The 16,545-nt window shown below is 42.1% G+C and overlaps 1 protein-coding gene across 1 annotated transcript in view; it reads right to left on the bottom strand.

Annotated features, from left to right (window-relative positions):
• Nucleotides 1-15,764, bottom strand: part of LOC307129862 (pleckstrin homology domain-containing family G member 2-like) — a 68,412-nt gene extending 52,648 nt beyond the window's left edge. Inside the window, exon 1 of the mRNA XM_079822646.1 lies at nucleotides 15,284-15,764. The gene's annotated coding sequence lies outside the window, so the exon portion shown is untranslated. The remainder of the gene's footprint in view (nucleotides 1-15,283) is intronic.
• Between the last annotated feature and the right edge of the window lie 781 nt (nucleotides 15,765-16,545).

The following is a 16,545-nucleotide window of genomic DNA, read 5'->3' as shown; positions in this document are numbered from 1 at the left end:
GGCTGGGGGCGGGGTTAGCGTGACCAACAAGACCAACACAAACTTGAGATCCGCCATTTTTGAAATAGCAGCTAATCGAGCTAATAGCGGCTCGATTGTAATCTCCGTCTATACAAATCACGGTGAGCTGCACGAATGCGTTGGATTCGCTATGTTTTGATGCCGATGTAGGATCGTAAAGCCATGTGCATCAATAGTAACGCAACGTTCGCCATTGTTGATGGAAGGCTTGTTCGAGATGCATTGGCGCTGTGCAGACCGATCGCCGTATGACAACGAGTCCAACGAGAGCATACGACTCATTATGCGTTTGAATCGCTCATGCGGTGTTTTGATATCATACGCTGAACGCCTGCACAGCGCCAATGCATCTCGAACAAGCCTGGTGTGTTTTGTAGTTTCCTGCTGAGAAAGATGAGACGTATACAGTGACGTAAGACCTGGCTCTGTGGTGGCTCTCTAGCCCGTGGAAAGACAAACCGGTTCTTAGAAGGCTCGTCAGTCGAAGCAACTCAGAAATGGCACTAGCACTGGCTCTGAACTAGCACCCGGTTCATTCTGGTGGAAAAGGGGTAATAGAGAAGCTACAGTGGCCGACACAGGACAAAGATGTCGTCGTCTGAGAGAGCAGAGAGTAGCTAGCGCTCTGTAGAGCAGTTTGTCCGTTTAGGGCTACTGTAGAAACATGGCGGCGCAAAATGGCGACTTCACAGTAAGAAGACCCGCGGTGTATGGAGATAGAAATGGCTCATTCAATTGTAATAAAAACATAACGGTTCACTATGTAAGGTCTTTATACACCACTGAAAACATAGTTATGTGTATTATATTGTATGTGTATATTACACACTGCACCTTTAAATACAATCAAATAAATAAATTCAACTAAAATCAAATAAAAGAAACAACAAAAGCATACTGTTCTACACAGTCAGCTCAGGCATAAGTTAGAACATTATTACCATCATGTACTGTATACTCCCATTAGTCAAGACTGAGAAAAACTACAGCAAACTGGCTCTTTCTTTATCAGTGCTGAAGTGCCTTCCGCTTCTTTCACGAAAAGAGGAAGACAATGAAAAAAAATCTACAGGGAAAAAATACCAATAGTTTGAGCCAAAGCAATTAAAGAACTGAAACGCGATAGATGCTGTTTGAGTAAGTGGCAGTGGGTGGGTAGCGCACACTCGCTCTCTCTTAAAAAAAAGAAGAGAAAATTAAACATATGTAATGGTTGGCACAGACGCAAAAATCTGCAACTCTCTTTCCCAAATGTTGAGCATGTGTCCTGTCAGCGCAATTGGTGCTGGGACTTCAGGAAAAGGAAACAATAGGGATAGACAGGGCTCCTCTATGATGTGTTAATGTTTAGCATATCCCGACAAGCTGTCTCCAATGTCACCTGCCCCGGCCTTCACTCCACAGGCTGCCCGTCACTCAGAGGACAACACCAGCGGGAAAGCTCAGCATCTGAGGGAAAAGCTTTAGCTATCCAGCCACCCTTCATAACTCAGAAAAAGACAGAAATAGCTTGCAGCATAGGGTAAAATTTCTCCTTTCTGGTTTTTCTCTGATGTCTTACAATAAAATTGACAAAGGTCTTTTCCAACTTGATTTATGATTTTTAATAAGACGTTTTTTATTAGCTAAACAAAATACAAAAAAATACATATCGAGTCCAATATCGACTGGTAAGGATTAACAAAAATCTGCCGATAACCAATACGGCACACATATAGTGTGTATCCCTAACCATTATATGGCTATTTGCATTTTATTATTTACATTCAGCATTAGGGATGCACCCAAATGAAAACAATTCTGAATGCTGTCGCATATGCAACAACATTTTTCAAGCTAGGCGATGATTGGCTATCATTATTGGCTAATAATTGGTTCCATTTCACTCGCCAGTGTTTGAGTTAGAGGCTAAGTATAAGTTTAGCACATATATTTTCAAATCAGTTCGAGTGAACAGAAACCATCTATGGAAAAAAAAAATCTGAAGTGTAATTTGATTGTTTATTTTGTCTCACATCCCATTACATTACATGGAGAGAGCGGGGTTTATGACCTATACTGCATCCAGCCACCTGGGGGCGATCGAGGCGCTTTGGCTTCACTTTTTAGGACTCGAGTGGCACACAATATTTTCAGTCAGAGTCGCTTTGAAGTAGTGCATCTTCAGAAGCAGAGCTGCACGCAAAGTTACGAAAAAAATTCAGAAAATTGAGCACTGAACACTGAAGGGCGCATACTTTAAGCTTATTTTTGGCCTTTTTCTCTTTCAGCCAAAAATCGAGGATGCCATTTTTTTTCTCCTCCTGTCAGAACAGAAGTGCAACCTATTTCTGGGTCACAATCATAGACTGTAAAAAAATGACGTCACCCGTAGGATTCTGAAGAGCAGTTTTGAAGCGTAAAGTAGGGTCGGGCTGGCCGTTGCATCTTGGCAGCGCGTCACTCCCAGATAATAGAAAATGGGCAAAGAGGCGGGACGTGGGCGGAGCTGAAGTGACGCAAAGACTAACAGACAGCAGACAAATGGCTATCCACCTGTCACTCAAAGTGGCCACGCCCTTAATTATGAGGAACTTTAAGGCTTTATATAATGTAAATGAATGAGTTAGAAAACAAATTCACCCCCCACAAAGTTGTCATGAAGGGCAAAATTAGCCGTATAGACCAAAACCACAATTTGTACCAGGCTGTAAACATGTTTTTTTCTGCTGTAAAGTTGGGCATTTTAACATGGAGCTCAATGAGATTCTGCTCCCTTCTGGAGCCTGTCCCTAGTGGCCAGTCGATGAATTGCAGTTTAAGTCACTTCCATATTGGCTTCAAGAGAAACTGTGTGAGGGATGCCGCTTGGTCACGATCCAACCAAGTGTGCCGCACAAATCCTGAAAAGAGAAGCCAAAATGTTTTTATCGCCCCAGGTGGTTGGTCCCAGTATAGCTCATAAACTCCGCCCTCTCCATGTAATCGAATAGGACGTGAGACAAACTAAACTAAACAATCAAATTACACTTCAAATACATTTCCAATGGTGGTTTCTGTCATTTTAGGACGTTTTTATCACAATGATGTTAGTTCAAGTGTTCGTTCTTTAAATAAGTTTGGTTTTAGTTAGTTATTTGATGCTATAAGAAAGTAGTGTGACGTCATGATAGACAGATGAGATTGACGGCTTCTCTGAGCGATGTAGTCACTGCGGCACTAACTGACTTTTTTTAGGATTTTCAGATGAACTGAACTTCAATTTCTAGATTTCATTTCATGAGGATTCTGCGGGAGTGTGGGCGGAGCCGTGATACTGCGGCTCCACTTCACGCTCACTACTGACTCAGGCTCAGCATATTTCTACAATGGAAGAGAGTGAATGTGTGTCATCTATTTTTTTTTTTACAGTCTATGGTACAATTACCTACTCGGACAGAGTCGCTTCAAAGTTGTGCATCTTCGGAGCATCGCTGCGCAAGAGTGAATATTGAGCGCTGAACACTGGCATATATTTTCTCTTTCGGCCAAAGATGAGAATGCCATTTTCGGCTGATAATTTTTGGCAGCCGAAATGTTGGTGCATCCCTATTTAGCATCGTTTTCCCCTCCCGTCAGAACAGACGTGCAACCTATTTTTGGGTCACGATCCAACAAACACTGATCTGAAGGTTTGGATCAAATACCGAGAGGGCCAGAGTCGGTCTGGGCGTGATCTAGACTAGCTCCTGTTATTTAGGCAGCTCTGTCTGTCTCCATACTTCAGTTGCATTGAAACACTCAGAGCCAAGCGTAATGATCTGTTTTGGATGTCTACTAACCAGACTAAATTAAAAATTACCCTGGCACTTTTCCATGCACTGTCCTTCAGAGTGTTTCTCACCGCAGTCCCCCGGGTCCTTTAGGGCCCAGTTCCAGCTCTGCCTCATTAAAGGCATCTCACTTCCTGTAACTGCGAGCATGAAGGTTGTAGAACACTACAAGCATTTGCGGTTAAAACCCCATGTATTTTTTTGGCTCCAGAGCTTGTTTGCTGCGAAATTCCCAAATTCCAGAAATTGTGGTAAAAAATTACGACAACGGTTTCTAATAGCGAATAAATGTTACCGTCGGGGAGACGGTGGGGGGGGTGGCGGGGGTGACAGCAAGTATTTCTGAGGCCGAGTGGATGCGAGCCAACATCTGGTTAGCCAGCGCAGAGGTTAGAATGAGGTTAGCGATACTCCACTCTCCCTAATGCAGAGCAGCCAGTCTCCATACGTCTTCCAAACACCCTGACGTGCTCCTCGGGCAAAATTGCAACTTTGTCATAATGAAAAATGCAGAGCGGGAGGCCTTTTTCCACCCTGTAATTTTCATTACAGTTGCATCTCTTGTGGCATCATTCCAGGTGCATCCGTACGCTCCACACTTTGACAGTCATAGAGACAAAACTACCCGCTGACAGAGTCCTATTACACTGGACAGCTGTGTGCGTGTTCTTGCCTGCACATGTGTGAGTGTTTTGGGGAGTTTTCTTTTGCGTGTCTAAATGGTAGTAGAGCTGGATGACAATTATATGTTAGTGGGAACGAGTTTTTTGTATTGTTATATAAAAGAGTCAGTCACTGACACACAACAGAGCCCTTAAAAAGACAGTTGATAAAAATCGAATAATTAAAGTCTTATTAAAGAATATTCCCTTTCACGCAGTGTGTAATATCGCTGTTTGTGAACGGAAACGTTCAGCAAAGTTGTAAAGTCGAAAGTGCGCGATAAATAAAATGATTGTCTTCCAAAAGAAAGAATCAACTCTGAACCGCCTAGACGAGTCGTCTGTATTTTGAATCCCAAAGTGATGATTCTACGTCACTAAAAATACATTTTCAATATGTCCGCCTATGGTGTACGTTGTCCGTCTGTGAACAACTTGTCCCGCCCTCAAATGTCATTTTACTGATGACTGCTTCTCAAATCTCAGAGTTCCACGCAGGATTCACAAAACGCTTGCTCTTGAAAGATGGGACAGTACCAGTTTATTTGGACCAGCTTGCTCCTCAGAATCACAACCTATAAGTATGAATAATTATTGATGTATATATTTTCTACCGGGTGTTTAAAATATGTCGTTTCGTGTTTTATATTGTGTAAGTTCACATTATTACGATCTTACTGAAATACTTCTGCTTATCAGCTGTGGTACACATCAGCTCATCAGCAGCTATTACCTAAAACTGTGTCTATTAATGCAGATTGTCTGTTGTTCTTACTACTTTGAGTAAAAATAAAGGATAGAGCAAGATTTGTTTTACAAACGTTTGTTACATCAGTCATTCATGTTAGTGCTCGGCTAACGTATGCGCTGTTATTGATACAGTTCCCGGATGAGAACCGCAATAAATTAGAAATATACACATGGGTTTGTTGATGTACACACACTTGCTAATGCTGATGGTGAGGAATTACAGCTACAACATCTCATAATGTATGCGGATCACTGAGAAACGTCCTGCTCAAGTCGTGCTGGCGATGGAGGTTCAGGTTGAATAACTAGTTCTTCCAATGTTTCATCATCGGACTCGCGCTCGGATTGATATGGTAAAATCAACGTCGTTGATACTGTCTTTACAGTGTGTACAATCGCTGAGCTTTAGGAAGCAGAGCTGAAGTTCAGTTATGATAATGAGTGTTTGAAACACGCGCTGTATGCGGAAGTACAAATCACAATAGACTGGGCCATCTGACCAATCAGAGCAGAGTAGCTTGTGGAAAGACGAGATTTAGAGAGACTGATTCATCCGACGAGTCGTTTCAGAATCGCTGAACAATGTGGTGATGTGCAATGTATATTATGAGAAAATGAAAGTGTTTTTTGACCTTTGCTGAATGTAAACCTGTTGTAGGAGACCTCCAAAACAAAATTAGGAACCTTTAAATTAGCATAATAGGGGCACTTTAATATCAGTCCTCCTTTTGGAACCATCAGTGGCCAATAAAGAATAGAAAAAGTTGAAAAAACTATTGCTTTTGGCAATGAACTGTGAAGAATTACCAACAGATGAATTCATATTGCTAACAGAGCCCACTACTGTAAACATGCTCACACCCAATGCAACGTCCAAGAGGTGCATGAGTGTGTGTGTGTGGAAAGAGGCGAAGATGTGTTTTGATGTTCAACAGCTGACTTGTTCACAAAGTAAGGTCAATGCTGATGCACCCAAACACATAAATAAACAGGAGCGTGACTATTGTAGCCCACGTGAGAGGGGTCAGTAGTGGCCCTGATGCTCTATTGTCTTACATTTAGAGTTTTGAAGGTTATTGTTTCTTTTCCAGCTGACCTTCACATTTCCCCGTGGAGCCGGACCACAGCACTGCCATCCACCTCTCCACTCCCCCTCCAACATGTCTGCCCAAAGCCAGTGCCATATTTTTTTTTGTCTTTTCCCTGTTCGGTTAGACAACAAAGGCTTCCCAAACACAATGGATAATGCTCAGTTGGGGTAGTCACCCGTACATACACAAATACTGGTGAGGAAATGCAGAGGGCATGAAAGCAATGGGGCAGTGAGGAGGGAGGGACAGTAATGCAGGCCACACTGTATGCGGTCCTCAATCACATGAGGTTGAGAGGAGTTTGAGGAGCCAAGTCTTTGTTCAATATTGTATCTTCTAGTAGAGGTTGTAAAATACGGTAATGACAAAACTGTTTCTAAGCACAAATCATAATTGGCTCAAGGTGAAATAACATTTAGAACTGAAGGACATGGACATGTCACTTCTCTTTTAGAAAATCACACCCATTCTTTGGGGAAAACATCATATTCAATAGCCTGGATGCCAGCCGAACTTAGCCCCGCCCACAACATTTGAGCTCGGGCAGTTCGGTCTGGACTTGATCCGTAGAGGAGGAATTATGCCCGAACAGAAACTGTTCAGACCAATGAAATTGTCAGGGAGGGCTTTAGACGATGATGGACAGATGATAAACAGTAACGTAATCATCATTAAATTTGTTCTAATACTAAACGGAGAACTTGTTCGCATATGCATTCACCTTTCCTATTTCTCTCAGAAATGATGATCGTGTTGGTAAGTACTCTGTGTATCCTTAAATTCTTTTTTTACAACACCGGCAAAGATCGTATACACCATCTTTTTCTTCTAACGTTACTTGTTCCAGCGTGCGGGCAGACAGGGTTGCCAAGTTTTGACAACAAAACCCGCCTCAAAACTAGCCAAAAACAAGCCCAATAGCTTTCCGGGGGGGTTCTCCGGAAAAAAAATGGCATTTGGGGGGTAAAATATGTGTTATTTTGGCAGGGCAGCCTGCTAATATTCGCATTCCTGGGTCTGTATATCACATAATTGGGGTTGCTTCGACCCGCGGACATGGCAACACAGTGCAGTTGAGTTCTGTTGACATTTGACAACTAACGTTATGCGTCGCTCCGTTGCTCTGATTGGTTGTAAGTCTATCCAATTGAGGTCTTTCCTGGTTCGGTTGAAACACGCCCCATAATCACAGCCCAACGGAGCAGTATCAGACTCATATTCTAAATAGAATTGAGTATGACGACGTCAGGCTACATCTTCAATATTTAATATTCACCAGCCATACTGATCAGGTTTATAACATGTCCCCTTCAATTTTTCAGATTGTCCCTACTAACACATGTATTGCGCACGTTTTGTCGCTTTGGGAATTTGGCCTACATTTTGTAATGACCCGCAGAGAGTAACAGCTGTGCATCAGTAATGCAGTCCATGTGAGATCGCCCAAATTTGGCCATTATCAACAGGCCAGAAAGAGCTGAAACTATGAAACAAGGCCAGTGACCTCACAATGACCAATGGAAAGCAGTTTATATAGTTCAAAAGACCCATATTCATGGTTCTTCAGAAATGTGTCATGATTGCACAGAAAAGCAATCATTCCCCAGAGAACATGCAGTGAGGGGAAAGAGTTTTGGCCGAGAGGGCTGAAACATCCAAGTTCCTGAGGCTCAATAAAAGTGTCATCGGGTGTAGTGAAGAGTGGGGCTATAAAAAAAAGAGCCTGTAGCCCTGAGCTCTTGCCTGCTCCACCAGGGAAATCCCCTTTGTCTTAGTATATGCAACTAATTATAGAAGGAAAGCTGTGCTGCAAATGGTGTCTATAAAATAATAAGTGTCTATCCATAAAGTTCAAGGTAACAAACTAGCATGCAGCCTAATCAATTTATCAGCGGCGAGAAAAGGTGGGGGGGCTAATGGACCTTTTAGTAGCCAGGAAAAGGAAATGCTATGTCATGCATAGTGTACCGAGCTTGGGAAGCAAAACAGTTATATATCACGAGCAGGAATGTCTCTAGTGATCAAAGATAAGAGATAAAAAAAGTGTAGAAAGACGGACGGACGCAGAAATGTTGTGAACTTTGACCTGGATGAAAGAACGTGGCAGGGGTGCAGATAGAAACCTGGGGTGATCAAGAGTCACAGAGACGCGCAGGAGGGTGGGACGGATTACTCATCATGGAAGACGCTGTTCAAGTCAGGCAGTGCGGATTTGAGTCACAGTCACCAGACAGAGGACGGCATTCACAGCTGTGCGTTTTAACACACCTGCACTTGGAAACTCTCACAGGCGCACCCGTTCCATCACCACTGCAAACACGAGACTCCTCGAGAGGAACACAGTCAGCAAACTCAGCCGTCAACAAGCTCGTCCCCTCCCAAACCCATCAACTCTTTGAACCACTTCCAGCTCTTTTCTCTGTCAGAAATGCCGCTGTTTGAGGGAGAAGGGTGTAAAGTCTGCTGAGGATCTGCTCTTGCGTTCATGCTGGGCGCTTCAGAGGTTGTAGTGGGGTGGGGTGGGGGGCGCTTCTGTCTGTTTGCATTACAACCTCCATTAAAACCCCTACATGGACATCTGCTTGACAGATGCTTTATCTGGGAATATCTTAGAACATTTGCATTTGAGATGAAAATGCTAATTAGACGCATTTTCTAATAGAACATCTACACCCCAAAATTTTAATTCGGTCATTAATTAATCACCCTCATGTTTTCTGAATGTTTTCATCTTCGGAACACAGATGAAGATCTTTTTGATGAAATCTGAGAGCTGTCCTTCTGTTGGCAGCTACATAACTACCCCTTTGATGCTTCACAAAAACTCATATAAAACGAGTCCATATGAATTGAGCGGTTTAATCCAAATTTTCTGAAGAGGCTCGATCACTTTATATAATGAGCAGATTTAATTTACGCTTTTATTCACACATAAACATTCATCAACTCACACATAAGTTGTGGTAAAAGGAAGCTCAAACATGTTTGCTCGACATGCGAGAACCAATGAGGTTCATTCTCGTGTTACGCAGCACGTTTGAGCTTCAGCAAGAACCAATGAGGTTCATTCTCGTGTTACGCAGCACGTTTGAGTTTCCGCAAGAGCCAATGAGGTTCATTCTCGTGTTACGCAGCACATTTGAGCTTCAGCAAGAGCCAATGAGGTTCATTCTCGTGTTACGCAACACGTTTGAGTTTCCGCAAGAGCCAATGAGGTTCATTCTCGTGTTACGCAGCACGTTTGAGCTTCAGCAAGAACCAATGAGGTTCATTCTTGTGTTACGCAGCACGTTTGAGCTTCAGCAAGAGCCAATGAGGTTCATTCTCGTGTTACGCAGCACATTTGAGCTTCAGCAAGAGCCAATGAGGTTCATTCTCGTGTTACGCAACACGTTTGAGTTTCCGCAAGAGCCAATGAGGTTCATTCTCGTGTTACGCAGCACGTTTGAGCTTCAGCAAGAACCAATGAGGTTCATTCTTGTGTTACGCAGCACGTTTGAGCTTCAGCAAGAACCAATGAGGTTCATTCTCGTGTTACGCAGCACGATTGAGCTACAGCAAGAACCAATGAGGTTCATTCTCGTGTTACGCAGCACGTTTGAGCTTCTGCAAGAGCCAATGAGGTTCATTCTCGTGTTACGCAGCACGTTTGAGCTTCAGCAAGAACCAATGAGGTTCATTCTTGTGTTACGCAGCACGTTTGAGCTTCAGCAAGAACCAATGAGGTTCATTCTCGTTTTACGCAGCACGATTGAGCTACAGCAAGAACCAATGAGGTTCATTCTCGTGTTACGCAGCACGTTTGAGCTTCTGCAAGAGCCAATGAGGTTCATTCTCGTGTTACGCAGCACGTTTGAGTTTCCGCAAGAGCCAATGAGGTTCATTCTCGTGTTACGCAGCACGTTTGAGTTTCCGCAAGAGCCAATGAGGTTCATTCTCGTGTTACGCAGCACGTTTGAGCTTCAGCAAGAACCAATGAGGTTCATTCTCGTGTTACGCAGCACGATTGAGCTACAGCAAGAACCAATGAGGTTCATTCTCGTTTTACGCAGCACGATTGAGCTACAGCAAGAACCAATGAGGTTCATTCTCGTGTTACGCAGCACGTTTGAGCTTCTGCAAGAGCCAATGAGGTTCATTCTCGTGTTACGCAGCACGTTTGAGCTTCAACAAGAACCAATGAGGTTCATTCTCGTGTTACGCAGCACGTTTGAGCTTCTGCAAGAGCCAATGAGGTTCATTCTCGTGTTATGCAGCACGTTTGAGCTTCAGCAAGAACCAATGAGGTTCATTCTCGTGTTACGCAGCACGTTTGAGCTTCTGCAAGAACCAATGAGGTTCATTCTCGTGTTACGCAGCACGTTTGAGCTTCTGCAAGAACCAATGAGGTTCATTCTCGTGTTACGCAGCACGTTTGAGCTTCAGCAAGAGCCAATGAGGTTCATTCTCGTGTTACGCAGCACGTTTGAGCTTCTGCAAGAACCAATGAGGTTCATTCTCCTGTTACGCAGCACGATTGAGCTACAGCAAGAACCAATGAGGTTCATTCTCGTGTTACGCAGCACGTTTGTGCTTCTGCAAGAGCCAATGAGGTTCATTCTCGTGTTACGCAGCACGTTTGAGCTACAGCAAGAACCAATGAGGTTTGTTCTCACACGTCAAGCAAGTACGGTTGAGCTTCTTTTAGTGTTCGCTAATCAATGTTTAACCCTTAAAGGTCCCGTTCTTCGTGTTTTTTTGAAGCTTTGATTGTGTTTACAGTGTGCAATATAACATGTGTTCATGTTTCGCGTGTAAAAAAACACAGTATTTTTCACACAATTTACTTATCTGTGTACCGCTGTTTCCACTGTCCTAAAAACGGCTGGTGATTTCCTCGTTCTATGAAGTCCCTCCTTCAGAAATACGTAACGAGTTCTGATTGTGCCAGCGGTTCCTGTGCTGTGATTCGACCACAGTTTAGCGCACGTGAAAGCGGTTCCTGTGTTGTAATTTGACAGCCGTTTAGTGCACGTTGGAAAGGTCACGCCTCTTAACGGAGAGATGTATGCGTTCAATAATCTCTACAGCGTCCCTGGGAAAGCCAAACAAAGGTGATTTGACTCCTGGATGAAAATAACAGCGTCTCGATGACATGGCGATAAACACACTCAACGCAGCACTTCCTTTTCTCCACGCGACGTCCTCTTCTTCTCCACGTGGGACAGCAACAAGACCGCGCCCCCTTTTTCGCGTAGTCTTGTGGGCGGAGGTTAGTCTGTTCTACTGCTCTACTGACGTAATTAAAGAAGGAAGTACCAGGATGTAGTCCAAGCCAGCCGTTCGTTGTAGGCTTTGAAAGGGAACTTCTGTTAAATAAAATATCTCGCTTGGCTTTGAACTTTGAGCTTTATAATTTTACAGGTATTATTTATGCTCTAACAGCAACATTACACACTAACTAAAGTTTGAACAATGGAATCGTGAAGAAGGGGACCTTTAAACGTATACCTCGGGTCTTTAGTGACCCGGGACATCAGTCACTACTCTCCTTCTCATTACTTTTTTAGACATCAACCTTCTTCATAGGTTCCTCAATCAATTAATTTAAAACTATATAACAAAAAAAATTATAAAATAATAAAATAATGTCTGTTTTTTTTTCCGCTAACGACCCGAGGTGTGTAACAGTGTAAGTATATTTTTTCTGCACAAAAATAATTAAATCTTTGATGACTGAATAAGGGCAATTCACCTTTATTCCACAAGGTGGAATGTCTGATACACAATGATGAAGTGACATTTCACTCATAGTTACCACAGGCAGAAAACAAAAGATTAGGAAGTATCATTTGTGGTGGTTAAGGAGATTCCCCGCTTCTATATGTAAAACGCTTTAAGTACCCATGAAATGCGGTATATAAATGTAACAAATTATTATTATCATCAGCAAAACTTGAAATGGCTCAGTGATTTACTGCAGAGCAAGTGCTGAACACAATAAGTGTCACTGTCACTTGATGGAGGATCTGGTGAAGAAGCCATCAGTGATCAAAATATTGATTTTGAAGACGTAGAAAATGATAGTTTTGAGAATATGTTGGAGATTATGAATATGAGGCAGATGCTGAATGTACTGGGAAATTAGCTCTGACGAATACAGTGATGATGGTATAAAATCTGCTCAAACTGAACCCTTCCAAGCTTCAAAAGGTAACAAAATAGGCTTTATTTTATTCCACTGTAATTGTTACTCTAATACCAGGAGAGTTTTATATAATTGCGACAGGTAAAGATCCATTCGTGTTAGATATAGATCCGGGTCCCTAAGACCCGAATGTGTAATAATGATTGGCGAAACATTAATTTAAGGGTTAAATCTGAATAAAAGCCTAAATTAAATCGGTTCATCATATAAAGCGATCAAGTCTCTTGAGAAAATTTTAACTAAACCACTCAATTCATATAGATTCGTTTTACAATTTATATATGAACTTTTAAAAGCGTCAAACATGGTTGTTGCGTAGACTGTCAGAAAGCTCTCAAATTTCATCAAAAAGATAATTTATGTTCCGCAGATGAACAAAAGTCGTACTGATTTGGAACGATATAAGGGTGAGTAATTTATGTCAGAATTTACATTTTTGGGGGAACTATCCCTTTAAGCCCAAAGTATACAAAGTATAATTTGCATATACCAACAACAGAACGCATACACTTTTAAAGTATGTGTCATTTGATAGCGTGAATTAAGCACTTATCGCGTGCACACTAGAAAGCTTCATATTTGACTATTATCTGCACTATTTCTCTCCAAAATATATGAGCGATAAAAACGTAGTTGTAGAGTTTGTTGTCGTTGTTCCGATTCCTCCATTTCTTTTCCGACTGTGAAACAATGGAGCAGGTCATTTAAATGCACTAATTAGTGCACCAATATTGAATGTGCATGTGCAAGCTGAGCGTAAAAAGTATGCACAGTTAAAAAAAAAAATCAGACTGCGCACGTACACTACGTGTATACTATATACTGATAACAACATTTCGACTTTGGGTGTTAAAGCTCAGTGATTGCAAAAAAAATACTGACACTATGAAAGATGATACACAGAATTCGAGCTGCGCTTTGCCCCTCGGACACGTATTGTACCGCATCACTCCATGTGGGACATGGAGCATGAAGCTGGGAAGCTCATCAGCCCAAATTCTTGTAGCTGGGGTGCACTGGGAGGAAATGGGGATTTGGCGTATTCCCTCCAAGCTCTTAGGAGGAGAGGGTTTGTCTCCTAAATTCATGGTAAACTAAGCAGCAGGCCGGCATTAGCGAGGACAGTTTTCCAAGTGAATAAGTGGATGGTGAAAAGGGGATGTTGGTTTTCAAAGCAAACAGAGCTTTGCATGCTAACCTTCACATTCAAAGGTCCAAACATCCAGAGGGAGGGTTTGGCTGACTTCCTGCCTCTCAGTTCAGATTCCATGACCAATCCCGAAGCCTATTCTTCTCTTTGATATGATGAAAATGACCAAACAATACCCTTTCCCCCCCAAAGACCCATATGGGCGATACTTAAGATATTTTTTGCCCTGGAATATGCTGCAATTTTCAAAATAACATAATAAGCCGGATAATAAAAACACAGAAGTGTCATTTGCAGGGTGTTTTCAGAGCTCAAATCTATGCATGTTGACATTTTCAACAATGTTAAACCTTTAGGTTGGTCGGTGTCCTGTTTTTAACAAGTCTTGCGTGTTTGAAAGGAAAATAAACGTGACCCTACAGCTCTACTGAACGGTGAAATGACAGACAAACTGTGTGGTGTGTTTAGATAACAAAGCGCAACAGCGTGAGCTTGCAAAACAGCAGCATATAATGTAATTCAGAAGAGCTGGGGTGCATTAAGTACGTTTTCGTCCCATCAATCACACTATTTGACTGATCCAAGTTGAAGTTGAGTTTCTTTTTTAATAGCAAATGACATATTTTGGGCTTAACTCGGGCAATATTTGCGCATACAGATTCCCACTTGTAAAGACTGACATCTTTTCAATGAGTTTGTATTCCCGGCTGGAGTAAATTGAGACCAGACGGGATTTGTTGGGAAGTTTTATTTGTCCACCCCGAATAGTCAGCATTCCAGCTGCTTAAGAAAATAGTGTTTGTTGAGCAAGAGAGGGGGGCTGTAAGAGTGGTTGAGAAAGTTTGGACTTCATAAACGTCTGACAAAAGATCTGATGCTGAAAGCAATCCCATGTCGAAGGGTTTTCCAGGGCTGCCTGTGAGCTAAGGCTGAGGTAATTTACATTTTAAAGAATGAGTTTATACCCTGCTGGAAGAAAAAAAAAACAGCTTAGGTTGGTAGCTGGTCTGCTGAGATGGTTTTAGAGAGGTTTGGGGAACATGCCAGGCTGAAAAAAATAAACACCTTGATCCAGCCCACAGTGGCTTGCTGGTCTTTGCTGGTTTAAGCTGGTCGTATCTGACAATCAGGTGTTTTAATTTGGTTTCACTGGTCTCCCGACCAGATAAAACTTCCCAAAATCCATCTAAAAACCACAACAGACCAGCTTAACAAGGCTGAGAGATTCAGGCTGCAGTGAAATGAAAGCGTACTGTATCTTTTATGAAATCATAATTATGAACTTAATGGTAAAAATGACTCTGCAGCAAGTAAACAGATTTGTGTTTATGTTAACAAGAACTGTTTTAGAGGTCCAAGACATGATGAGGATGATGCTGACGATGATGATGATGAAAGACCCACAAATGTCTTAACTTGCACACATATTGTGTGATATCAATCTCTGTTTATTAAACTGTATCAACACAGTTGTTAGACATTTAGATTATTTATTAAAGCCAAGCACCATAGGCTACTGTAAAGTCTTACGCGACGTAGTACATAGATATATAACTCATATTTTCCATATCTTTGCTCGTGAGAAAATCCCATTGACAAACCTGAAACGGTTGTCAAGCTGTAACACGTACCTTTACAGGTGTGCTGTTCGGAGACATCAAAAGTAATGCAGCCAATGTACGTACTCCGTTTCCAATCCTAATATCCCACTTTGGTGAAAAGGGTCAAGAGTTGTCCCAGCTCGTGAGCATCAGTGAGTATTCCTACTACTAAACAGGACGTCTCGAGGGTTGGCTTCATGTAGTGTAATGTCCTAAGCAACGCTGGATGCACCAGTGTTCAGTTTCCAACTTTCTGGAGAGTCTCTCCGCTGAGTATGAGACGTCATCCTCACTGGATATTACTCGCGCGAACACATTCCCATAAATGAGTAACAGTCACGCGTCACTCACTGTAAAGATGTAAACGCTGGAGAAAGAAACGCTATAGCGTACAAAGACTTAAAATGTCTTGGTTTCTTTTTCCCCGTTCAGATTGTTTGTGGTGAACTGAGAAAGACTGAAGTGAAGGGAGACAAACATGTGCCTTGAAAGTAACTGTGCGCGAGTGAGAGAAGAGTAGCCTATTGACGTGCCCCCTGTGGACACGGACTCCTTGAACTTCCTGCCAGTGTTAACTCCTTTACTGCTGCTGTCCTCATTCATCATTTTGCTTCAGGGAATATAATCAGTCACCCCAAAAGGGTACAATTACGACGGATGAGTGCAGAGATTAACCAAGCTCCGTTATGTAGGGCGTCTCTGTGAGCAGCGGTTGTTTATCACATTTGTAGAGCTATTAAAAACGCGTTAAAGTAGCCGGAGAGGTAATGATCTGTTTTTAAGTCACAGTGCCAACATCCCGAGGTCAAATAACCTGAATTTACGTTATGTTAACGTTTTCATAGACTAGCCCTACTCACTGACTGACCGTGGCTAGTTGTCATGAGCTGTTTAAGGCTAAATTTAATGAATTCATGAATCAGCAAACGTGTAAGGTAACAGAAATATATCAAACCACTGCCTTTGCCGACAAATATTGTAATTAATCAATTTGTGACAACTTGCTCCACAGTGTAACCTTTCAGTTAAAGGCACCGTATGTAAGATTTTTTGATTAAAATATCCATAAACCACTAGAACAATACTCTGTTGACTTGTGCACTTACATTATCTCAAATGTTTCCAAGAATGTTTAAATTCAGAAAAATAAGCCATTTTAATCAGGACATGGGCCGTGTCTGTGTGTCGCCTATCAATGACATCATAGACCGTTTTTATTTTGTAGAAACCATGGAAACACCAAAGATGTTTTAATATATTATGTGTTTTATTAGACAGTTGAGCAACTTTTT

This window comes from Gobio gobio, assembly GCF_949357685.1.
Source record: "Gobio gobio genome assembly, chromosome: 8".
Classification (NCBI taxonomy): Eukaryota; Metazoa; Chordata; class Actinopteri; order Cypriniformes; family Gobionidae; genus Gobio; species Gobio gobio.
The sequence above is the reverse complement of the archived record's forward strand: the minus strand, read 5'-3'. Positions and strand labels throughout refer to the sequence as shown.